The sequence below is a fragment of the Musca autumnalis genome, unplaced genomic scaffold (assembly GCF_047663935.1).
Source record: "Musca autumnalis isolate F117 unplaced genomic scaffold, ASM4766393v1 scaffold_1, whole genome shotgun sequence".
NCBI classification, from domain to species: Eukaryota; Metazoa; Arthropoda; class Insecta; order Diptera; family Muscidae; genus Musca; species Musca autumnalis.
The window spans coordinates 323,712,137-323,738,453 of record NW_027411644.1 but is presented as its reverse complement, the minus strand read 5'-3'; the positions used below and the strand labels follow the sequence as shown (position 1 = coordinate 323,738,453).

At 36.8% G+C, this 26,317-nt stretch overlaps 1 protein-coding gene across 3 annotated transcripts in view; it reads left to right on the top strand.

Annotated features, from left to right (window-relative positions):
• Positions 1 to 7,549: 7,549 nt before the first annotated feature.
• superdeath (Suppressor of ER stress-induced death) overlaps positions 7,550 to 26,317 on the top strand; it is a 62,164-nt gene continuing 43,396 nt past the window's right edge. Inside the window, exon 1 of one of the 3 annotated variants that reach the window (XM_073962546.1) lies at positions 7,550 to 7,724. The gene's annotated coding sequence lies outside the window, so the exon portion shown is untranslated. Of the gene's footprint in view, positions 7,731 to 26,317 lie in introns of all 3 variants that reach the window. The other 2 variants (XM_073962544.1, XM_073962545.1) reach the window with 2 other exon arrangements.

Here is a 26,317-nt window from a genome sequence, read left to right as displayed (position 1 = left end):
ATACAAGGTATTGCCTAAATAACAATATCCGATTCGCATCCATATTATTGTATGGATGACTAACGAGGGTACACTTTGATTCAATAAACAATGTAGCTCATCAGAGTAATATTTGGACGAAATCTGTTTCAGACAATTTGGTGTCGATTTAGCCCTGCGCGTGTGTCTGGCAGAGTTGGGCAATCTAGTTCCCGGAGTGGATCGATCTTTCTAGTTCCTTTTCCCAAAAGACGACAACAAATTGGGGCTTTTACCCGGGAAATGGATTTCGGTTTAATGCGAATTGCAGCAAGTCTTTCATTCGCAGTGTTGAAGCTGGAAAAAACATCTGGTCGTTTTAACTTAACTCAGCCATTATGTTATCTATCCTATAGTGTAGCTCCTTCGTGCATTGCTTTTACAAGACTGATAATTTAAGGGGTACTCCTTTGGCTTCCAGTATGGAGTCAAATGTCTTATGAAAATCAATATATACCAGGTATAGAGGAGAGCGCGTTTCGATTGATTGGTCTATTATATTTCGAAGCGTGTTTGCTTGGTCTACGGAACTGCGGTGGGGGGGGGGGCGGAACCCAGCTTGTTCGTCCCTTAGACTTTTTTCTATTTCCTGAAGCCTTGTGTTGATTATGATAGCAATTAGTCCCAATTTACATTAGGCGAGTTTACTTGCAGCAATTTTCAGTTTGTAGGTGAGAGAGGGTGCTGAGAGGCAAAGGGTTACCATAGTCTCACCTCTCTCTCCTACAAAATGACAATTGCCGCAAGTAAACTCGCCCAATGTAAATTGGGACTTACCCCCAGTTTTTGTAACAAATTTTATTGTTCTCACACGAATTGTCAAATTTTGTAGATCGATTTACTCGCCTTAGCGCAAATGTGAAACGCTGATTTTTGAATGAGGAATTCTTAACTTTGTATAGAACGTGTCTACGAAGAATTAGGTCTGTATGTCATCTAGGGGCTGAGCTATGGATGCCAAAATTATTACGAATATATACGAACGAACAAAAAATAGTTACAAAAACAGGGGGTTAATTTGTATATGGTATTAACCCCCAGTTTTTGTAACTTATTTTTGTTCGTCTATATTCGTAATAATTTAGGCATTCATAGCTCAGCCCCCAGATGACATACACATCTAATTTTTCGTATACCCGTTCCATATATCATTAATGATTCCTCATTTAAAAATCAGCGCTCTACATTTGCGCCAAATCGAGTAAATCGATCTACAAAATTTGACAATTCGTGTGAGAAGAATAAAATTTTTTACAAAAACTGGGGGTTAGTATTGTTATACACATTTATATAAGGTAGATGTGTGAATTACAACAACTATCAAATTTACAAAAACAACGTTAATGTTATTGAAAATTAAATGTCAAAGAACATATAGAATAATATGGCCGTTCTCATGGTACAATTAAAAAAGGTAACCTTATGCAATCATATGTTTAAATTTTTTTTCTAAATTAAAGCTTTGACAACATTTTATTGTCAAAACAGTGTTGACAAACATTGTCTATATTTGTGTTGTGTATATCATGACACACATACATATTTGGCACTTTTGTTTCAAAAAATAAAATTAATAAAATAAAAGAGCAAATACTAAATTAAATATAAATTGGGAATACGTTTTATTTATAATACAAATAGTGCGGGATTGAATTGCTCTATTTTTAAGGTCCAGATTGAGAGAATTTTTATGTTGGGCCAATATCAGTCATTCTTTTCGATAGTTCGTGTCCACCATTCGTTTTAGTAGCCAGATTAAGATTTTTAGAGCTTTTGGAGAATTCTGTCGGTAGGCTGGACTAGCCCTCGAAAAACATTGATGTAAACTGGGGTTGATTTCCTTTGAACAGATTTGGATACCATAATTTTCATTTTCTTTGTATGTTGAGTAGGCACTTCCTTACTATCATATAATTCTTTTCACCAATAGCAGGACCAGATTCGCCATATTCATCACTTTAAGAAAATATATAGCTATGAATTTCAGTATTTTTCGCACAGAATCTATTTATATTTAACTTACCATTTTCAAAAAAATTTACATTAAAGCTTCGTTCCCGTACTTTTTAATGGTAAAACTCGTAAAAGAGAGAACTGCAAAAAATTTGTTCTTACACACAAGTTTTCTGAAATAGTTCGGGAACGGAAAAATGGAAAATACGTCAAAAAAACTGGAACAAATGTCAAAGTCGGCGTATCAGCCAATCAGACGCCGGCAACCATGTTACTATTTTTTTACTCGCCCAAATTTGTCGTGTAAAAAGTTTTTAAAGAGAGCGTCATTCAGCGCCATTTTTGTTTAAAGAGAAGTGAACATTTTACAACTTTTTTGTGTACGGGAACGCTTTTTCGAGTAAAATGTGTAAAAGTCGTAAAAATTGTAAAAACTTTTTAGTTCTGGAACACAGCTTAAATAAATGTAAATAAACAAAAGTTGTTTTTGTTTTTATTCATGTCATGCAGGGTTGGATACGTTCAATTAGTCTGTAATTGAGCATGTCTATAGGTCCAGAGATGTATCTACGATTTTTTTAAATGAGGTTACCTTTTATTATTCTACCATGGGCCGTTCTAAATTTCAGGAAAAACATAAATACATTTTGAAAATCCTCTAGAATATAACAAATTTGAATCAAAATGTAAATATAAAGCATTCAGAACTGTCGTAGGTCATTTTTATTGCCCGTTGACACCCCGTTTACACATGCAAGTGGCAGTTCGAAAAATACCAATACACTCACACATATTCACTGCCACACCAACTAACAACCTCACTGCCGACAAAATTTCCTTGTCAGTAATCAATGTAAGTGCTTTGAAAGTAACTTCAATTTTTTACCGAACGTTTACACATGCAAGTGTCAGTTCGAAAAAATTGAAGTTTCGACTATAATATATATACACAACTCTCTGCAAGTTACTTGCATGTGTAATCCTTTGGTTAGGACGAAAGGAAGTGTTTTGTGGTAGTAAATTTCGAAGTTTAAAATTTAATGGGTACAAAAAAATAAAAATACAACTTATTGTCACTTCTACCTTATATAAATGTGCCTTGATAATCCCCTTTTTTCAACTTTCTGGAAATTGCCCTTGTTGCTAGGTTTCCATTACGAATGGGAACATGATTTCAGCTGAGACTAGTGGGGCGACTTGCAGTATTTCGGCTGGTGCTTTATTTCTATTCATGGATTTTATTGCCGCTGCGATTTCGTCAATGATGGTTGATTGGTAGTACCAGATGTCACTTCGCTTTCTTCATTTGAATGTATGTTGCTGGTTATTTGGAAATATTCCATCCATCGCTGGGTTTGTTGTTCGATTGAAGTCAGAAGTTGTCCTTTGACATCGATAATGGGCTTATTTTGGTAAAAGTTTGTTTGGATTGAAGATAGCTACTTTTGTCAGCGCGAGCGGAACGTTTCAGTGCTTTGGCTATTGATCTATGTATATTCGGACCTTTGACCGTTGTCAGCAATGCACTGTATTTTAAGGTTATTTCGTCTTTGAATGAGGCTGCATGTGTTGTCGCTTATCCAAATTTCACGCTCGTTTTTATTGGTGTATCCTAGATTAGTTTTTGCTATATTATTTATGGATTCTCATGCTTCTTCCCACCCTATATATTCCCAGCAAAATTTGAAGGAAGGGGTTCCATGCGATGACGTGATTTCATGGCATATTTTGCATTGGTTCAAACGAAGTCGTGAAAGATCCGATCTTTTCATTAGCATTTGAACCCATGCAAAGAAAGTCGTGAAAGATCCGATCTTTTCATCAGCATTTGAACCCATTCCATCGATCCAATAGAGATGAATTTTGTGTTTTTATTTATACACATTTGTCTAAATATATAAGATTAATTATTTACAATAGGCTTGATGTTGTCGGAGACTCGAAATCACAACCAACGTTGTTAAAACTCTCGTCGTAATGATAATGTCATTGCAAAGGTTTGGTGAAAATGACATGCCAAAGCATTGGTGAAAATGACATGTTTGGTATCCAAAAATGATTAACATCTTTTGGGGTCCACGCTCACATAAAATTCATCGATGAAGATGCCTAAAAGATGGCATGCCAGATCACTTGCACCCATGATTTAATGGCATCTTTGACATCGAACATTTTGCTGGGTTGGTCCGCACTCAACATTTCTCTCGTTGAGTTTGCAATTTCACTTTTCTCTCTGGCCCAAAACCACTAAAAACCCTGCCGACACCAACTTACATGATTGATGCGCACGATAACGAATTGAGTATACAATTTAGTAGAAACTTTGCACGTCGTAAAATTTCTTCTAAAAGTACATCACGTTCCAAGAAGGATTATTTTTTCGGAATTTTTAAAATGTTCGCTTATGTGCAGTTTAATGATTGTTAGAAGATCGTTTTGAAATTTTTACCGAAGGTACTCCTTGGGGTCTGGTTTACAGCGATATAGTGTGTTTGATGGGCAAGTCCATGTTTTTAAATATAATGGTCCAAAAGCTTTAAAAATCCTACAGTGACCGATTTAAATGGCTGGTGGCCACTATAATCGAAAGGCATGACTAACATTAGGCGAATGTTTAAAATTTTAGCATAAGTGTAATTTAGGGGCGTGGCTGACGTAGGGGATGAATGATACCAAGGAACGGTCTTGACCGGCTTTAACATGGCAAAGCCCAGGACTTATCTTGGTCCCTCAGGAAGTGCGATGGAATCGGGTAAAGATCACAAACGATTAGGCAATGTATTATAGCTGCCATGAAACGAAGCATGAGCTAGATGTTGGATTCATGGTAAATCGGAGGCAAAAAATCTTGTATCCAGTTTTACTCCGGTTGATGAGAGAATTGCCACAATCCGTATAAAAGCAAAGTTTTTTAACATCAGAACATGGTAGTGAGCAGCACCAGATTCCCACACCTCGACATACGCAAGGCTACGTGGATATCCCCGGATGGGAAAACAAAAAAATCAGATTGATCGTGCTGTGATAGATGGAAGACACTCGTCCAGTGTGTTAGATGTCAGATCGTTTCGAGGTGCGAACATCGATTCGGACCATTTCCTTGTAGCAGCCAAGGTACGCACTCGTCTTAATGTTGCGGCAAAAGTGCGATCTAACACAGGACGGAAGCTGGATGTCGAGAAGCTGCAAACACAACAGACAGCACAAGCCTACTCCGCTCAACTGACTCGTTGGAAAACAGCACTCCTTGTCCCGATAATGTAGAAGCACGTTGGCAAAGAATAGCCCACTCCCTTCAGACTGCCGCAAAAGCCATACTTGGGTACCAAAAACCTCCACCTAAAAATGTATGGTACGATCAGGAGTGTCGTAAAGCTACAGAAGAAAAGAACGCAGCATATAGAGCAACACTGCATTCAGTAGCAACACGAAGAAAGAAAGAAACTTATGGGGAGAAGAGGAGAGAGGAAAAGCGTATTTTCAGGAGAAAAAAGAAGGAGCAAGAAAAACGTGAGCGTGAGAAACTCGAGATGTTCAGGAGTCAGAATAAAGTCCGAAAATTTTACCAGAGTGTAAAACACCAGACTGAAGGATATGGTGCAGGCACATTCTCCTGCAAAGATGACCAAGGGAATCTGGTAACTGATACAGATAGCGTACTGAGGATGTGGAAGGAGCACTTTATGAAGCTTTTGGTATCGAATAAGAATGGCAATGAAGATACCCCAGAACCAATTCTAAATGACAATGTTGAATGTCTACCACCTAGCCAAAGCGAGGTTACGACAGCCATTAATCGGCTGAAAAGCAATAAGGCAGCAGGCGCTGATGGACTTCCCGCCGAATTGTTCAAGACCGGTGGCGAAATGCTGGTAAGGAGTATGCATCAGCTGATTTGCGAAATTTGGCAGGAAGAAAGCATACCCAACGATTGGAACCTCAGCCTACTATGTCCCGTACATAAGAAAGGAGATAAAAAGGTTTGTGCAAATTACCGAGGTATAAGTCTCCTTCCCATCGCATATAAAGTGTTGTCGAGCATACTGTGTGAACGGTTAAAACCCATGAAATAATCGGGTCATACCAATGCGGTTTTAGACCTAGTAAGTCGACAATTGACCAAATCTTCACACTACGCCAAATATTGGAGAAGACCCACGAAAGACAGATCGACACATACCACCTATTCATCGACTATAAGGCCGCGTTCGACAGCCCAATTAGATCAAAGGTGTTTCAAGCCATGTCTGAGTTTGGTATCCCTGCAAAACTAATTCGACTATGCAGGATGACATTGGCTGACACAAGATCGGCGGTTAAAATAGGAAAGAACCTCTCCGAGCTTTTCAACACAAAACAAGTTTTCAGACAAAGTGACATTCTATCGTGTGACCTATTTAATATCCGACTGGAAAAGGTCATACGAGATGCGAATATATATACGGCCAGAGACAAAAACAACAAGATATACAATAAATATGTAATGTTGCTTGCATACGCAGATGACATAGACATAATAGGTAGATCAGCGCGAGCCGTAACAGCCACCTTTGCAAAAATTTAAAAAGAGTTTGCCAAAGTGGGTCTGGCTGTCAACGGCGATAAGACGAAGTTTATGCTATCAACAGGGTGAATACCGACGTCGTATGAACCACGAGCTATACCAGCCGACCGACATCGATATAGTAAAACGTATCGAACTACAACGATTGCGTTGGCTTGGCCATGTTAGCAGGATGGATAAAGATGCCCCCGCCAAAAAGGCATTTGAATACGAGCCACTCGACGGTATACGCCCCAAGGGAAGGCCAAAAATCCGATGAAAAGACCAAGTTGAAGAAGATATCACAAAACATGGTGTCCAAAATTGGAGATGTAAGGCAAAAGATCGGTGCGTTTGGAAATCTATTCTTAGTTCGGCTTATGGAACAAGACGTTCTGTTTAGTATAAAAGCCATCTAAGTAAGTAAGTATTTAAGGGCTTTGAAGAATAGTTTTCAAATTTCTACCGATTTTTTTGTGATTCTGATTACAATGGTATAATTTTTTATTTAATGCAATAAAAAAGAAATTTTAAACAGGGTAATCATGAATACTTTCCTCGGAATATTCCGCATGGAAAATAATTTTAAAACGTGAAATTCTTTTAAAATCAATATTTTAAAACGTTGAAAACTACTAGAATCACTGAATTATGGAATATTCTCGTCGAATCGACCAAAATGTTCCATTTTTGGAAATAAAACGGCACGGAATTTTTATTCATGATCGCTCTAGAAGAAATTTATTCTAAATGAGATTTTTTGTGCTTACAAAATATTTCATACATGCATACAAAAGGGATTCTTATATAAAATAATTTTAATATCAAAATTAAAGAAAAATACGCTATGTTTTGGCAAAAAATTATTAACTTTTTTTCTTCTATCCGTTGTCTACTGTACTGTGAATTAGCAGGCTTCATGTGTTTGTGTTGTTATATGTTTTTTAATTTACCATAATTTTTCTGCAAATCCCCCATTGTGCCATCTCTGGAAGAGCTCCATTGATGTGGTTCTTGGCAAAACTTTCTGCCATCAGTTGTTTGGCGGCCTTTGAATTAAACGGCTCGTTTCGGACAGAAATAAGTGAACAAAAAAACGTTGGGTCTCATTTGTCGATTTTGTCGTTCGTATTGGCGGAATTTGTGAACATTTTCCTAATAAGTCTCCTCTGCTGAACTAAAAGTGATAAACGCATTTTGTGGAATCCGAGTGTATGTATGTGCTGTTGATTGTTGTTGTATATTATTTGTTGTGTTTTTGGCATGTTTATGAAAGAATTTCGAGTGTTCAAATAATCGTCATATTCAGATGCGAAACTAAACGGGGAAAAAAAAAATTTCGCTGTCGCCGTCTCAATCTCATTGAAGATGAAAACATACTCTGGTCGCACACATTATTCTCACGTCCAATAAAAACAAAACAAAAATAAAAAATGAAAAAAAAAAATTCAAACAACAAACAAAAGTAATAAAAAACAAATAATATAACGAACGCTCTGCTCTTTGGTGGTTTTTGAATGATGTCCATTGTATTGGGTGCTGGATGGATGGATGGATGCTGTGGCACCCACCGGTAGATGCGATGCGTTGCCGCTCCCACTCTTTTAATCATTTGTTTACATTCTCGAACTGTGTGTGATTGCTTAGCTGGTGGCGATGGAAGAAGATGATGGTGATGATGATGTTTATGGTGATAATAATCATAGTATAAATGGGGTAGCAGTAGTGGTGGTGCTGAAGGTAATGGTAGAGCGCGCTTTGATTCAATTACCTTGCGGCCAAACGCAACGGTTGTCTGTCAGTGGTCGATGTTGTTATTCTTATTTTTATTTGGCGTTAGCACTTACTAGAGCTAGCTGGAGGCAACCGATGACGGTGATGCTGTGTTTTCCCAGGTTTGCTCGTACGTCCCACAGGCAGGCTCTGTCAGTAATGACATAAATTTAATAAGTTTCAATCTGCAAATAGTGTTGATGACTTTTTAATTTTGCACTATAAATCGAGTCCACCAACCCGCCGCCCGCCGCAACCATTACCGAGGCACCACCCTAAAAATCATGGAATAAATATGCGTATTTCTGTGTGTTGAATTTCTAAGAAATAGCAAAAAAAAAACTGATTCTGAAGGTAAAAAAACCATGGACGTAAGCATCTGAAATGGGTATGTTGAATGAAATGTTTATTATTTTTTGCGTTTACGTTAGAAGTTCAAAGACTTCGAGTGTTTTGAATGGAAATTAGTTGTTTTCTTTTAATGAAATTCCCAAGTGAAGAAAGAAATACGGTTTGAAATTAGAGGCATTCTGGCGTGGAAGCCATTTGGAGTGTAAGGAACAATGTCCTGTGAAGACTTACGTTTGACAAATGTAGCTCATTGCTTTATTTTGAACGAACGCGGACGACTTATGTAAGCTATCGAATATGACCTTCAGGACTTTGGGGTAATTAGAGATCGGATTAATTGACCCATCGACAAGCACTTTAAGTGGTGAACAGTGACTTCCTCGAGGGGAAGAACACAAGATCAATGAGATATGCATTTAGTCTGACGCAAATGTTATCAACGGACTTGATGAAATCATCCTCGTACGTAATTATCTCAATGCCCTTGATAGGGCGTGGAATTGCAGATAGGTAGAGTTTTAGCAGTTCAGGAGATATCTCAGCAAAAAAATCATTACCAAATATTGGGTTTTAAGAGTACTTTTTGGTAGTCGTAACTACTTACAGAAGCCCCTACTAACTCATTATTTTAAACAGGTCGCAATGTTGCAACACTTCAGATGCTCAAGCCACTTTTTCCGTTTGTGTTAACCCATTTATCTATTAACTTCCAATGTCAGCTCTCTGACGGCTAAAATAACCCTAGGGTTCCTACAGCGAATCTCATATCCTGTTCATTTGCTAATTGCGTCTCTTCTGCTGGGAAATAAACTCTAATTTCAGGTATACGACCTTCATGATAACAGGGACGATGTCTCGGAATTTCCTCTCTTCCACCCGAACATCAGAGGGATTGGGCAGTTCTCTAAGGCGTAGGTTATAGAATTCTCTGAAACCTTGTCAATTGGCATTCCAATGGTTAAGGAAAGTACGGCTTTCATATGGTCTGACCCAAGGGATATGATGGGTTGCCAAATTACTTCATTCATCAGACCAGGTGACACGATGGATATGTCTCCTCTAATCCTGGTGGGCGCGTCCTCGTTTACGATGCAAAATGTAGAGCTATATATTTGCTCAGCCAGCCCTATGCCTCTCTGGTCATTCCCTAGAGTTGAATGCCCTGATTCATGTAGCCCATTGAAGTCTACTAGGACCAGCCGGTTATCAACTTCCAACAATGGCCTCATGTCAGGCGAATAACGCGGGAAACAACAATTAATCGGCGGGATATACATACATATTTAACAGTTCTATATCGGCGGGTTCACACCTTACCGCTACCCCCATACACTCTAATTATGGGTCACTAGAGTAGAGTCAAAGCGTGATAGGTCTGTACGGAACAGACTTGTGCAATAGGATTGCAAGTACACCACCACCACCACTTTTCGCACGATCCAAGTTAAGAACGTTGTTTCACAACTCCAAAGGCAGGAACGTCACATTATACGGTATACGGAACAACAATACACGGTGTCAAGACTGCGGCTGGTACTGATATTGAGGAGATTGCGAGGAGTTTCGTAATCAGATGACGATGACACACTGAGGATCAGGTTGGCGCAACACGAAGCAAGATAATACCAATCGCTATACTCCCTCAGAAAGCTTAGGCCTGACGTTTTAACCAAGATTTAATAACAACGAGACGCCGATATTTTCTATCCATGTTAAAGACATTCCATTTGGACGATGCGTGTACAACAACTACGTATAATCTGAAGTTACCTTCATATTGGAAATATACCTAAATATTAGCCTATATATGTATATATAATTGTTCCACAAACATCCCATATGGGACAAGGGAGACTTCTCTCATATCAATGAGTGCACCCCGATTCATATTAGCTCAATGATATGGGACCTACTGTTTATCGCCGAGTCCGAACGGCGTGTCTTAAGACATCACTTTGTAGAGAAGTTTTACATGGCTGAAATACACAGGAAACATTACTGGGTGCCACCGTGGTGCAATGGTATGCACACCCGCCTAGCACGCTAAAGGTCGTGGGTTCGATTCCCCGGCCAGTCAACATCAACATTTTCAACGGTGGCAAAATACCCCTCAGTAAAAATTAGCCTATATTGATCAATTTCTGCGTGGAGATTTCGGAAGTGGATATTATTTTAGAAGTCGTTCCTTTTCTTTAGGGGTTTTGGAACATTATATTAGGAAGCATGGACTTGCCACGAAAAACATAATATCGCTGCAAAGAGGATATGGAATTGGGTTCTAACCACACCCTTGGTACATTTGTACCAATGTGTATTTTAAATGACTTTGATACGGAAATTATAGTCCAGAAGGTAGGGTGAAAATTACAGCATAAAGGTATAAAATTAAAAAAGTAGTAAACATTCACACTGTTTTGGCTACCCACTGTAAATTTAAACGGAATGGCATTCATTCTATGGTAAATGTCTTAAATGAGTTGTTGGTTATGGTGGAAAATTAATTCGGTAATAATCAAAATGGGTTAATTGCATATTTTTTTTTTTTCAATTAGAAAAAAATCTAATATTACAACAAATATGTTTGTTTTTGCAAACTTAAAATAAAATTAAAACAACAATAGAAAATCTGAAAATCAAATGTGTGCATTTATTCATAATAAAAATACGAGTACATACATACATACATATAAACAAATTTAAATTTTTTTGTCAACGATAGCAAAAAACTGATCCATTCATTCACCCAACCCGCCAGACTGAACCGGCGATGTATCAAAACAAACAATGAAGAAAAAGACATGTGGGCAATGATCTCAAGAAATTTTTATTTACCATAAATTGATATTATGGCCTAGTAACGAGATGAAATGTAGTAACAAAAAAATGCAAAAAAGTAATGTATGTATGTATCTTGTAACAGTCTACAAATTTTATCGAGATCATCGTTTGCGTCACAATCATGTTAATTTTATTTTAAAAATATCATCATTGTCGTTTATAAAGTCATTGTCTTTTCAAAAAAAAAAAAAAAAAAAACAAGAACAAGAACATAATGAATTCTGAATGCATATTGACCATTTTCAAATTTTGTATTGAATCGATGTGTATTTGAAGTTACGCACGAAATAAACTATGGATATTTTTAAAAGGCATTTGGTAGCAAAATTTCCACGACTCTCAATTAATTCCGTGAAGATGATTATGATGATTGTGTTATAATTATGATTATATTATAATAAAAAGCCTGTAGTCAAACAATCCTTAACCCCCAAACATTTTTAAGCAACTTTTTATCAATGCGTTCGATATTTTATTCGAAATCGTATTAAATGTCAGATATGAATTTTCCTTCAAGTTAATTAGTTAATACATAATTTTATGGGATAAAATTCCTTTACTAAATGTTGTGTCGAGTTCATTTGTGTCATCCTTAATTAATTGCACATTTACATAGGTCCATTACTATAACCCTTATTTCATACCCTTCACAGAGTCATGCCACATGGTTCACTAACATAAATTTAATTCTTCTAATTCTTTCATACGAGTTCGAGTGCATAATTGTATTTTGAGAGAATTTATGTTATGTACGAAATTATTGTTCGGCTTTAGTCGTATCTCATGTGCATACATTTTACTAATAAGCATAGCATCAGCAAGAAGTTATGGACAATTCATTCATCAGTTACCCGACCATTCATATGCATGTTGTTTTCCAAACTATTGAATAGTAAATGGACATTAGGACATACTGACATTATTTCACAGGTCTCGAAAAAATAAAAGGTGAATTTTTATATTTTGCGAAGAAAAGGACGACCGCATAAAAACCCTAAAATAAGATGGACGAATTGCATTGCTACATATAATGTTGTTTTCTAACCGTTGTACTGTCCTTACCTTTTTTAAAACCAATTACTGAAGATGAAGATTAGGTGACCCACTGCAGAACATTTTTTTATAAGCCAAACTAAGAATATTATCCACTCCTCTTTATTTGCTGCTTTATAGTCCCAATTTTTAATATTACAAAATCTCTAGATTCAAAAATTCTGCAATCTTGACTGACTAGTCCGTAAAGAATTAGAAGACAGGTGACTGACTGGGTTCAACTAGCAATTAAACGAATATAGAGTGTCGTGTGATTACAATCCATCGCTGGTTACGAAGTTTTTCGGCTATTCACACACACACGACCCGAACGCAAAGAAAGAGAGTGAGAGAGAGAGAGCAGCTGCTTTGCGTTGTAGCTTGCGTGCATACAACAGGGATGGAAAATTCAGTACAATAGTACTTTTTTCAGTACCATTTCACTACAAAAAGTACCGAAGTACCCCCGCGGCCAATTCAGTACCATTTCACATACTCTAGTCTAGAAAAATTGTATGTGGAACTTAAAATGCAAAATTCAAGATTAAAATTGCTAGAAAATTTAAAAATCTGGATGTATGTACCTTCATGTTGGAAATATGCCAAAATATGAACCGATATTGATCATTTTCTTCGTGGAGCTCTTTCACCCTTTGGTAATCCGAAATTACAGTCACTACGGTAGACTAATCATTTAAAAGACTTAACATCGAGCGGTATCGAAGTACATTGCAATATGAGAACCTGCAATACCTCTTTTATAGGGGCTATATTAGTACTGGCGAAGTATCGATAGTCTGACTATTGTTTTAATTACTGACGAAAATCAAAGTTTACATGGGCCACCAAAACATTTTTTGGACTATGTGTCACGAATTATTTAAAAAAATAATTTGTTCAGAGTTCAATATAAACAAGACTTTACGTCAGCGATCAAAACGATAGTCGGACTATCGATAGTTTGTCAGTTCTAGGCTATTTAAAAAGTGCATCTATACCCACATTTTTATAGGAATGTTTTGTACCCATATTATACATTTCTGGTGGGAGTTTTGTAGCCCCAACGAGGACTAAATACCAAATTTCAACAATGATAATGATAATGTGGCTCAAACCTTCAAAATACGGAAAATTCTATTCTATGGGAGCTATATCAAAACGTGAGCCGATAAAGCCCATTTTCAATACCAAACTTTCTAGGAGTAATGGAAGCTTCTGTACCAAATAAAAAAGCTCCATATTAAATATTGAGTGTTGTATCTTGAATTCAACAGACGGACGGACCTGGTTATATACTTTATAGAGTCTCCGACGAATATTTCGATGTGTTACAAACGGAATGACAAAGTTAATCATACCCTTCAGTATGGTATAAAAATATATAGCATTTTGCAACATTCTTCATAGATATAAGCCTTTGTTTTTTACTGAATAAAAAAACTTGTATTTTCCCTTAACAAAAAAAAAAAAAATACCTTTTCAATGAAAAAAGTACCATTTTAGTACTTTTCGAAATTTTTAATTTTCCATCCCTGGCATACAAACTTACTAGCACAATTGCCAATGTTTTGAAAACGTCCACGCCCTCTTGGTGGTCGGGACAGATCTAGAGGTTCCCATTTGTACCTGGCGTCATGAGGAGGCACCCTGTTGCAGTTCTCCGTGCGGCATTCTAGCATGTTTGAATACTCTTCTACTTGGTCGCCGCACAGCTTGACACAGCTTGTAAGGTCAACAAAGTTTCGCGGACGAATTCAACATTAGTGGCCGGAATCAGAACACCATTGACCTACATATACGAGTATGTTCCGTCTAGTCTCATATCAGCCGTGTGCTGGTCAGAATGGAATTGGATTTAGTGGCGTATATTTTCAGATGGAAGTACAGGGGCTGGATTCCTGTTCTATGAAAATTTGAAATGAAAAATATTTCCTTTATATTTTTTTCATTTTACAGTTTTCTCCTATATAAAAGTTTTCATTTCATATTATCATAAAAACAGAATTGAGCCCCTGCACTAGGTCAGCTATGTAGATAATATATAATATATGTCATCGACAATAGGACCAGACCACGAGATCATACAATCATCCGCATACATTAGCTTTGTTCCTTTACTTCTTTAATAGTAAAAGAGAAAACTGTCAAAATTGCTCTCTCAAGAACAGAAAAGTAAAGGAACGAAAGTATGGTAGATCTGGTAGTCAGAGGAAACATAAAAATTATTTAATTTAACAGTTTTTGATTTTGTTTTGTCAGCGTTTGTGTTTTTTGTTCATCATTGTCAAATAAATGTCGAAAAATTAGTTCTACCATATTTTACCTGAAGAAATTTGGTAGAAAAGAAAGGATTTTTTGCTATCTATCTCCTCTCTCACTCCCTTAAAAATTGCTTCCAGTTTTACCACTTTTTGGGTTAAGGAACGCTTTGCAGGTTAAAAATGGTAACAAATGGTAACCTCAGGTAGGTAAAGGAAAACAACTATTACGATCTCTATTATGTCTGGATGGTTTGCAATTTCAGAAAAGTAGTGGCTAAACATTTCCGAAGATATCACCCCGCCTTGGGAAACTCCCTGTTTCACTCTACGGGTCTTCCACTTCTTATTTCTGCATTTTACAAACGACTGGCGTCCACACATAAGAGTACATATATTTGATTACCCAACGTTTCAAACACTGTTGGAGGGAAATCTTCTCTATATCCTTGAACAACATGGAATGATTGACGGTATCGAAGGCCTTCGATAGGTCATGAGCCAACATAACTGCTCGGTCGCATAATCCGCTCTGGTTTAGTCCTCGACTGGTATGTGTGCACGCAGAGAAGAGATATTGTAGGATCAATCATATTCTAAGGACAAAATAGTGTATTGTAAAAATCTGAAAATATGTATTGTTCTTTCAACCATATATTTTGTATCAGGCACCATAATGACACAACATATATTGTTGTACTAACAATATATTTTCAGATTTTTTCAATACTATATTTTGTACTTGGAATATGATTGCTCCTACAATATCTCTTCTCTGCTTGTGAATATGACGTGTAATGCTGTTGCGGTACTGTGCATTTTCCGGAATACATGGTGATTTTGGACAAGTGGGAAACTGCTTGTAATCATGGGGAGGAATAGAGCATCAAGAATTGTTGCTACTGGCGACAAGATTTAGTAGCAGGGACCACCCTGCCAACCTTCAAGGCTTGGGTGGCTAACGATAGACTGAGGACACTTGTTCAATACTCAACCCGGTTGCTTTCGCATTATCAATGAGATTACATGTGTGTCCAATGGGTGACGTCTGCAACATCGCTCATCATACGGCGTAGTTTACTACTTTTGGACCCTATCACACACGGGGTGCTCTAAAAATTGCCTGTTAAAATAAAACGCGCACCTCTTCGGTTCATCTTTCTTTCTCGTATTTCACAATTTTCTCAATCCTGTACCAAAGTTGCATTGCTTCAGCTGGTGTAGCCACTATTTCCGCAAGCCTGTTGACTTCAAAAATAAGTTCCCTAACTTTTGGGTTTTAAGGAAGCTCATCACGCTCATTTGCTAGTCCCGTCACCTGTGATGGAAAATTTGTTCCAATTACGGGGATTCGACCAGCAAGAATGTATCGAGCGGCGATGCTGTCGCGGAAAGTATTCACAGGTACTTGAGGGAATAGGGAGCACTCTGAAGAGGTGATTGGTAAATTCTCTGAACCCTTGCCAATCAGTTTTTCCATAGTTTATAAAGTCGGGTGGTTTGTTAACAGAGACGATGATCAAAGTCAAGGGAAATGACGGGTTGCCGTAATTTACCAAATATTATGTTTTTTATTTGTTCGTATTATAATTTTTTATCTTGTCATCCACTTGTTTACTTCGTTGGATCATCAGCCTTCCCATATTGTATGTACGGCCATACGGTCCGTATTAACAGGCCTTTGTAGGGAACTCATTATAAAGCCGTCGTTGTAACTCGATATGTTTAACTATGCCGACGTTCTTTTATAGCCGTAATAATCGACAAAAATATGGTAAGTGTCGATTTGCTTCTCCTGTGTCTTTTCCAGGATTTGCTGCAGGTAAATATCTGGTCAATAGTTGATTTGCCAGATCTAAGGCCTGGTTGATCTCGCCCAATTATTTCGTTGGCCATTGGCTTCCTTCGGTACGTAGAATGCTCAGATTCCAATCGTCGAGTAAGTAATCCATCGGCTCCTGCTGCCTTGTTATTCTTTATCATGTTTATTGCTGTCTTCAAATCATCTTTGCCGGGGGGCATACATTTAAAACGATCTTCTGGGATTGTATCTGTATGATCTTTGACTTTTTCGCTAGTATTGAATACCAACAGTTTGGAAAAATGCTCTTTCCATATTCTGAGCACATCATCTGTATCTGTTACCACATTTTCTTCCTCGTCTCTGCAGGAGGATGAGTCTGTACCAAAGTTTGATGTTTACTCATTAGTAGAATGTTCGGACTTCATTCTGGCTCCTATACATTTTGATTTTTCCCACTCTCCTTTTCCATTTGTTTTTTTACAACGGTAAAGACGTTTCTCTTCTCTTTCTCCCGATACCTCTCTCGTGCGCTACGCTTAAAACTATAATCTGGGATTGCATCTGTATGATATTTGTCTTTTCGCTAGTATTGAATACCAACAGTTTGGAAAAATGCTCTTTCCATATCCTGGGCACATCATCTGTATCTGTTACCACATTTCCTTCCTCGTCTCTGCAGGAGGATGAGTCTGTACCAAAGTTTGATGTTTTACTCATTGGTAGAATGTTCGGACTTCATTCTGGCTCCTATACATCTTGAGTTTTCCCACTCTCGTTTTTCCATTTGTTTTTTTTTACAGCGGTAAAGACGTTTCTCTTCTCTCTCTCTTTCTCCCGATACCTTTCTCGTGCGCTATGCTTTTCTATTGATTGTAAAGTGGCCCTATATGTCGCATTCTTTAATACCATCTTCAAGGATTGCATGTCCAACACCTGATCTCACAGTCTGTATCTGTTACCAGATTACCCTGCTCGTCTCAACAACAGAAATTTACCTCTACCGAAGAACTGCTGCTACAACTTTTGAGAAGATACAATCTAATAAACATGCATATTCATTCCATTGGTCATTCCTTCGCATACATATGTACATACATATTTACATTCATATGGAAATTGAATTAATTGACCACAGCTGTCACAACAAACAGTTGTTTAACCTTTGGAGAACTTTGTCAATGAAAAATTGCCACCCATGGCAAATGGATTCTCCAAACGAGATAAGCAAATGTAATAGCAACAAAAAAAGCAAAAATAAATGAAAGTGAAATTCAGCAGATAACAAACTGTGTAGATCAAATAATAATATTTAGTTAAAGATTTTTGTTAAATAGTATAAAAAATATATTTGAATATACTCGTAAATATGATTATTCAGCTCAAACTGATAGTGGTGAGACAATTTAGGTTATTTCAAGTGTGTTCCGGTTATAATTGGGTTCATACGAGTATTTTATTTACGACTATAAGAAATAATAAGCAAAACTATGAAATGACTCTGAATGAACTCCAATAGTCAAAAAAACAGGGCTGTCGGACCTATAAAGAATGTGATAAGCCAAATGTCTGACTATAACCATTACTTCGATGAGAAACTTTTTTAATCATACACGCAAAAAAAAATCGGCCTCTCTAACATATGTCCCAAACATATTTTGCAGCAAACATATATATGTTTGCAACAGTCCCAAACATAATATATGTTTGGGTCTGCAAACAAATATATGTTTGGGTGCAAACAAATACATGTTTGGGTGCAAACATATATATGTTTGGGTGCAAAGATATTTATGTTTGGGTGCAAAGATATTTATGTTTGGGTGCAAACAAAGATATGTTTGGGTGGAAACAATTTTATATTTGGGTGCAAACATTTTATATGTTTGGGTGCAAAAAAATACAAACCCAAAAGGCACAACAAAAAAAAACAAACACATGCACCAGTGGGCGCTTACTGAGAGCAAGGGAGCGTAAAATTCAATGTAAAACACTTTAAAATGTGTGCTCACTTGCTCTCAGTATTAGCTCACTGGCTATCTCTATAGTATACACACAAATGTTGTGGTTTTTTATTAAAAGGCAAAAGAACAACAAACACATAGGTACATACAAAATTCCAAAGAAATACCTAACACACTTTAATAAAAGAAAAACTGATTGAAATAATTTGTAGTCACACTTTTAAAAAGGAAAAATATACAGAAACGTAGTTGAACGCTTCTCCTTAGTTGTGAAATAAAACAAATTGTCCTCTTAGTTGAAATCATCAGCGGGGAATCGGCATCTAGAATAAAATGATTATGTAATGTAATAAATAAATATGGATATGCCATATTTCAAATATACATAAAATATGTATGTAATTACCAATATTAAATGCGATTTCTTCCTTGTCCAATAAAATAATTCCATTCAACTTTCCGATTCAATTATAAGATGTATTGGGCATTTAATTTACTAAAAACACAATTTCTTTAAGAAAACACAAAACACTGATTTATTCACTCACTTTGCCGTCTTGACTCTACAAAGGCAACTAAAACACTGAAGAAAGAAAAAAATATAATTCATATCATTTCTTCTTTTCTTCTTCGTTGGTTAGCAACAACAAAACAAGAAACACACGAGTTTGACGCATACATGCCACCAAAGGCCCCTCCTTCGCTTCTACGTCTTCTATTATACAATACACACAACTCTTTATTATAAAGCAGCAATCCACAGCCGCGAGAGCACTGTTAGTACTCTCGTTGACAAACATCCTCTCTCCACCCATGAAAAAAATGTTCTAACATAAAAAATATGTTTTACCCAAACATATCAAATTGAGATATGTTACAAAATGTTGCAAACATATATTTGTTTGGACCCAAACATATTATGTTTGGATCCAAACATATATTTGTTTGCAACCGGTCCCAAACATATATTTGTTTGGATCCAAACATATTTCTAACATAAATTTTTCTGCGTGTATATACCCTCATTAGACCAAAGGTTGAGGATATACAAACTGGATCTAGAATTGTAGTAAGATTTGGGTAGGTTTATTTCTTACAATTTCATAAACAATATAATTTAATTGATGATCAATTATACAACGTTACAACGGCGGATATAAATGGACTCATTGAACTTGCAAGAAATCAAAATTCCAAATACAATTAAATATCCTCAAAGGATGTAGAAAATTAATCACTCACAATTCTCATAATTTGCCTAAAGACTTTCTTCAAGTATGTCATTTTAATCACTGCTTTATGTTGTTGACTGAAATAATATCACCACACACAAATTTACTTTAAGTGCAACAACAACAACATGGATGACAACAACGACACCATTTGGGAAAGACAACAAATCCATGTCACGTTGTCGAGTGGGTACATCCGTTTGTTTAAACATTGGAAATCGTATCCTTTTAACAGCCAAAGGAACTGCTGCTGCTGGTAGGAAACCAAACCACACACAAACACATGTTTATTTGCACAGCACTTTGTGGCATGTAAATTACTGTATAAACATAATCATAGCCCGGGCCTACCAACCATACTGTCTCGCAAGTGTTGTGGTTACTTATGTGCTTAGGTCAATAAAGTTTCAATTACACAGCTTTAGCCGTGGGGTGGAAGATTCACAGACAAAACAACAATTAATTGGTCTGTTCCTTTACTTTAAAAAATGGTAACAGTGGCAAAAAATGGTAAAAGTAGTGAACTGGGGCTCAATTCTGTTTCTATGAAAGTGTGAAATGAAAAATTCTATAAAGGAAATAAATGTCAAATGAACACATTGCGTGTAAAAAGTGGTAACCTCAGGCACGTAAAGGAACACGACTAATGTGTGTAAAATGAAATACATACATACATATGTATGTTGTGAAACTTAAAAATTTGACTCATTTTTCTACCCTTGTAATATGTGGCGTGTTATGGTTAAGTAGGTTCCTGCCCAACCTTATATGAACTTAGTTGAAACTTTATAGTTTAATTTCCTGTTTTGATTACTGAACAATTTCCTAATGGGAAATTCACTTAAAGATTCTCTTAAATTGCGTAATTACGTGCGATCAATGCAAATAACGTGTAATAGTCGATAATAAGAAGCTCTTTTAATAAAATGAGGAAATTTGTGTGTCCACTTCCGTTTTTTTTTCAATATCCGTAATTTCAAGCATCTATAGTGAGGTGAAAAATTAAACTATAGTAAAGACAATATTTATTCAGTATATTAGCAGGTGAGCACTTATATTATTTTTTTATTAATATTTTTGATCTGTAGTGGGAATCTCTAACTCATTTTTTGAGTTACCGACAAAACTCGGTAAAATTAAATCGCAAAATTATGAATGAAAAAATTAAATAAAATTCGACAACACTTTTGGTATACATATACGAGGTGGTGCAAAAGAAATCATCCTATCGGAAAATGCTATAAATTTTGCAATTGGCCCCTAATGTCAGTTCTGTTTTAACATTTGTGTAGTAAACACATGTGCAATACACGTTAATAAACAATGTTACGCTACACTGCTCTAGAACGCGGAATATTGGTGACTATTTATGATTTTTCATCATTATGATTCATTATGAGTGGGGCTTTTTGAAGTCGCGGGTTTTTGTCAACAAGCCTCAGACTCTTTCAGCTCTTAAAGACAATATCCGTCAAGAATGTGAGGACCTATCGCCGGAAGTTTTGGGCAAAGTGATGTAAAATGCCATAAAAAGGGCTCAAATGACAATAAACTGTGGCGGCGGCCATTTATCTGACATCATATTCTCGACTTGATGTAAAAAAAATTAAAAGACCAAATAAAAAAAATAATCCACAAGAAGGATCAAAGTTTTTCATTTTTATTTAATATTGTCATTTTAGGCTTTTTGGGCGAAGGCCATTATTGATGAAAGTTGTTAATTAATTGAATTAATCGAGATAACATGGCCTAAGGAATTTGTATTGAAAAATTAATTCTAGCGAAGTACCACACACCCAACCACTATGCTACGATCGTTTCGCTGGTGGTTTAAGCCAGCTCATCAGGCATATTTTGAATGTAAATGGCTAGAAGACAAAGGCTGACTTTGATAACTTCTATTTATACAACCATTTTTTAATTTTTTTTAATTACAGCCAAAAAACGTCGGAAGTTTACTTTTGCGCCACCTTGTACAATATTGTTGTAATCAGAATCACAAGGACTACCTTCGATAAAATTTTCAAAACAATTTTCGAACAGCTGCATATAAGCGCGTATTTTGAACTTTTGTGAGGGAGGTACAGAAAGGAGTTTCTCGATGTGCAAAGGTTGGACCAATGTCATTTATCAATTTCGATGGCAGGCCGATAGCCCTAGTTGCTAGTGCTTTTTATACCCTACACCAGACTGTGGAAAGGGGTATTATGTCTTTGTGCATTTGTATGTAACATACAAAAGGAAACGAAATAGACCCATAGTTCCTTTTGGGGATATACATATAATCACTTTCTGAGTCGATTTATGCATGTCCGTCCGTCTGTCCATGTATTTTTGTTCGCAACGTGCAGGTCGCATTTTTTGTCCGATTCAGCTGAAAAATGGGGACTATAATTTTTTTAGCCATAGGAAGAACGCTATTGCTTTTGGTGAAAATCGGTTCAGATTTGGGTATAGCTCCCATATATATTTTCACCCGATTTCACGTATTTGCTGCACCAAACACGCTATATACGTCCAATTTTGATGAAATTTGGAATGTTTGACGGAATTCGGTCTAGAAATAAGTGTCCCAAATTATATCAAAATCGGTTCAGATTTGGATATAGGTCCCACATATATTTTCGACCGATTTCACGTATTGTCTGTACCAAACACGCTATATATTTCCGATTTCGATGGAATTTGGAATGTGTAACTGAATTCGGTCTAGAAATAAATGTGCCAAATTATATCGAAATCGGTTCAGATTGGGATATAGCTCCCATATATACTTTCGGCCGATTTCGCGTATTTGCTGCAGCCAACACGCTATATAAGTCCGATTTCAATGATATTTTGAATGTGTGACTGAATTCGGTCTGGAAATAAATGTGCCAAATTATATCGAAATCGGTTAAGATCTGGATATAGCTCCGATTTATATTTTACTTATTCACAGTGGTGTAGGGTATCATATAGTCGGCCCCGCCCGACTTTCATCCTTTCCTTACTGGTTTTATTACAATTTTTAATTGTAATAAATATTTTTAAAATAAAAAATAAAAATAAAATAAAATTTCGATAGTTATCGTGAACTTTTGTACCACTACCCAGCAAAATTTGAAGGAAGGGGTTCTACGCGATGACGTGATTTCATAGCATATTTTGCATTGGTTCAAAGCAAGTCGTGAAAGATCCGATCTTTTCATTAGCATTTAAACCCATGCAGAGGAATTCGTGAAAGATCCGATCTTTATACCCTCAGCCTTTAGGCTAAGGAGGGTATATACACTTTGATACGATGAAAATGTGCCTCATCGAAATAATGGTTTTAGACCCTAAGTATGTTTGGACGAAATGTGTTTCAGACAATTTTGAGTCGATCTAGCCATGTCCGTCCGTCTGTCTGTCTGTCCTGCTGGCTGGAGCGCACGATAACTCTCGAACGGATGAACCGATTCGGTTCAAATTTTGGCTTTCGTAATATTTTGCCCAAACTTAGTTTAAGTTCGAAGATGAGCTACATCGGTCCACTCCTTCCGGTACCTCCCCCACAAAAGTTCGAAAAGTTTGTGCGCCCGATAACTCTTGAAGGGAGTGACGGATTTGGTCCATACTTTGTATAGCGTAAACTTTCTACCAGAGTGATATGAAGTTCGAATATGGTATCAATAGGTCCGCTCCTTCGGGTACCTCCCACACAAAATTTCGGAAAAGTTCAGTTTAGGACCTGCTCTCGAATCGCTCTGATTTTTGTTTCAGCAACTTGTTTTCACTGCCCTCCATACGACGGTACAAGTTTCATCAGGGGCAAGTCCATACTTCCTGAGATAAGAGCATGAAAGTTGCAAAAAACCCCTATGACACCGTGTGATGTGGTTGGAGCGCAAGATAACTCTCGAACGGAAATGCCGATTCCGGCCAAAATTTGGGCTTCGTAATATTGTTTCCAAACTTACTTTAAGTTCGTAGATAAGCCATATCGGTCCACTCCTTCAGGTGCCTACCCCACAAAAGTTCAAAAATATTCGGAAAAATTGTTCGTACGGTAACTCATGAAGGGAGTGGCCGAATTGGTCTATACTTTACACATCCTAAATATCTACCAGATATAGATCAGGTTGAAATATGGACCATATTTGTCCACTCTATCCGGTACCTCCCACACAAAATTTCGGATAAGTTCACTTTAAGACCTGATATGGAATCACTTTGATTTTTGTTGAAGCATCTTTCATTCACTGCCTCAATTACGACAGTAAAAGTTATTTCAGGGGCAAGTCCATACTTCTTGAGCAAACAGCCCGAAGAGTGTAAATTCCTTTTATCTTCTCCTCAAAACTTTTGATCTTTAATCCTAATCAACATTTTTGTCGGTTTAAACGGCCAAAATTTTTAAAACTCCCAAAATACGTATGTATTTATATACCCATGCTGAGGGTATATCTCTGTCGGCAAAGCCGACTGATACATTTTTACTTGTTTTATCAGCATTTGAATCATTTGTACAGATCACTAGAAACAAACAAGTCGATTTGTACATCCCTACATGTAGCGACATCAAAACAAAAGAGTAAACATTTCCAAAATTTAAATGTAGGTTCACAAATTAAATGTAGGTTCGCGAACTAGAAATTCTTAAAGGAGTGCTGTTGGAGTCATGTCGAAATCTGAACTGGTGATGAGAAGATAATAGAAAAGCTTTTGTAAGATGAAACAAAATCAGTGGCTGAGAGTGGACGAAGAAAACTCTGTTGCGGTGCAGCGGCGGTGATTAAATTGAAATGTTGGGTGTAAACTTTTTGCTGATAAATTAGTTCTAGTTATTTCATGAATTAGATTGAATTAATAAAGAGTTTGGTCATGCCAAAGGGTAGGTGAAAATGACATGTCAAAGCATTGGTCAAAATGGCATGCTTAGGATCCGACAATGAATGTCATCTTAAGATCCGAAAATGAATGTCATCTTATGGTGGTCACGCTCATATAAAATTCATGAGTGAAAATGCTAAAAAGATGACATGCCAGATCACTAGACAGCCTATGCAAATGCATATATGGTTAGGATGGTCGTAGAGAAAATCTGATTAGACAGAAACTCGTTTTATTACAAAATAAAACGAATTAGGCCCAGAAATTTTTGCATATTTTGCATATCGTGCATATTTTGACATATTTGTACATAGCTGTATAAAATGAGCATATGCAAAACCATATGCAAAAATATATTCAAGGATTTGCAGTCTAAATATCCCACTAAAATGGCTGAAATTTGGTATTAAGTCTTCGTTAGGGGTATGCAACTTTACAACTGAAATATGTCCGCATAGGTCCACGTCTTCATATAGCCCCTATAGAAAGTTGTAGCCCCAATATCCCACCGAAATGACTGAAAATTGGTTTTTAGTCTTCTTGGGGGATATAAAACACTACACCTGAAATTTGTCGACATGCTTGATAAGTTTCTTGTTAAAAAACAAGAAACAAGGGAACTGATCCCAAATAAAAAACGCCAACCCTCTTAACTAAACTTAAATTGTACTTTTACGAACAATATTAAATTTCAGTATGGGAGGTAACTATAAGAACGGTAAAAACTTGGGACGGGCGTTGGGCTGGTAACCCATCTCGTCAAAAAACAGCATAATATATAAAAAACATAGAGAAAGAAGAAAAACAAAACTCTTTAAAGTTGGCAAACCCCGCAAACGTTTTAAGGGCCATGAACTGCGAATCTGCACCTGGAATATTCGGACTCTCTACAGACTAGGTACAGTTTGCGCACTGGTGGACGTACTTGGTAAGTACAAAGCTGATATTATCACCTTTCAGGAAATGCAATGGAATCAGACAGACGTAAAGGTCATCGAAGATCATGAAACGAAACATGAACTAGGTGTTGGATTTATGGTAAATCGTAGGCTTAAAAATCTCTTCTCCAGATCGATCCCCATAATCCGTATAATGTTTTCTTAACATCAGTCTCATCTGATTCCCCGACCGAAGAAAAAGATGAACAAACCAATGATATAGTCTACGAGCGCCTAGATAGAGAATATGACCGCTGCCCTGGCCATGACATTAAGATTGTTCTAAAATTGGGAGGGAAGATATCTTTAGTCCCACGGTCGGCAAGTTCAGCCTTCACGGCCAAACATCCGACAACGGAAGCCGATCCATTTAGCACTGGCAAAACACATAAGAACGCGCGCCTACCTTCGCTCCTCGAATCGAATGTATTATGTTCTTGGAATTTGATGAAAATCGATGCTTAGAGCTCCAAAAAATATTCATATGAAGAAATTGGTAGAAACAATTTATATAGTCAAAATTGTATTCTGAATTATGTTCAAAATTTTCTAGACTACAATTAAATTTCCAAATAGTCACATTTGATAGGTGTATGAGTACAAAACAGAGGAAATATGGTAAAGATAACTCAAATTTCTACCATTCCAATTAAAAAATTGGTATTATATGTCAGGGAAATGAATGCAAATCGATGGGTTCTACACAGTTTCTTTGGCTGTGCGCATCTACAGGTCCAAAAAGTAAAGAAAATCCCACCGCCG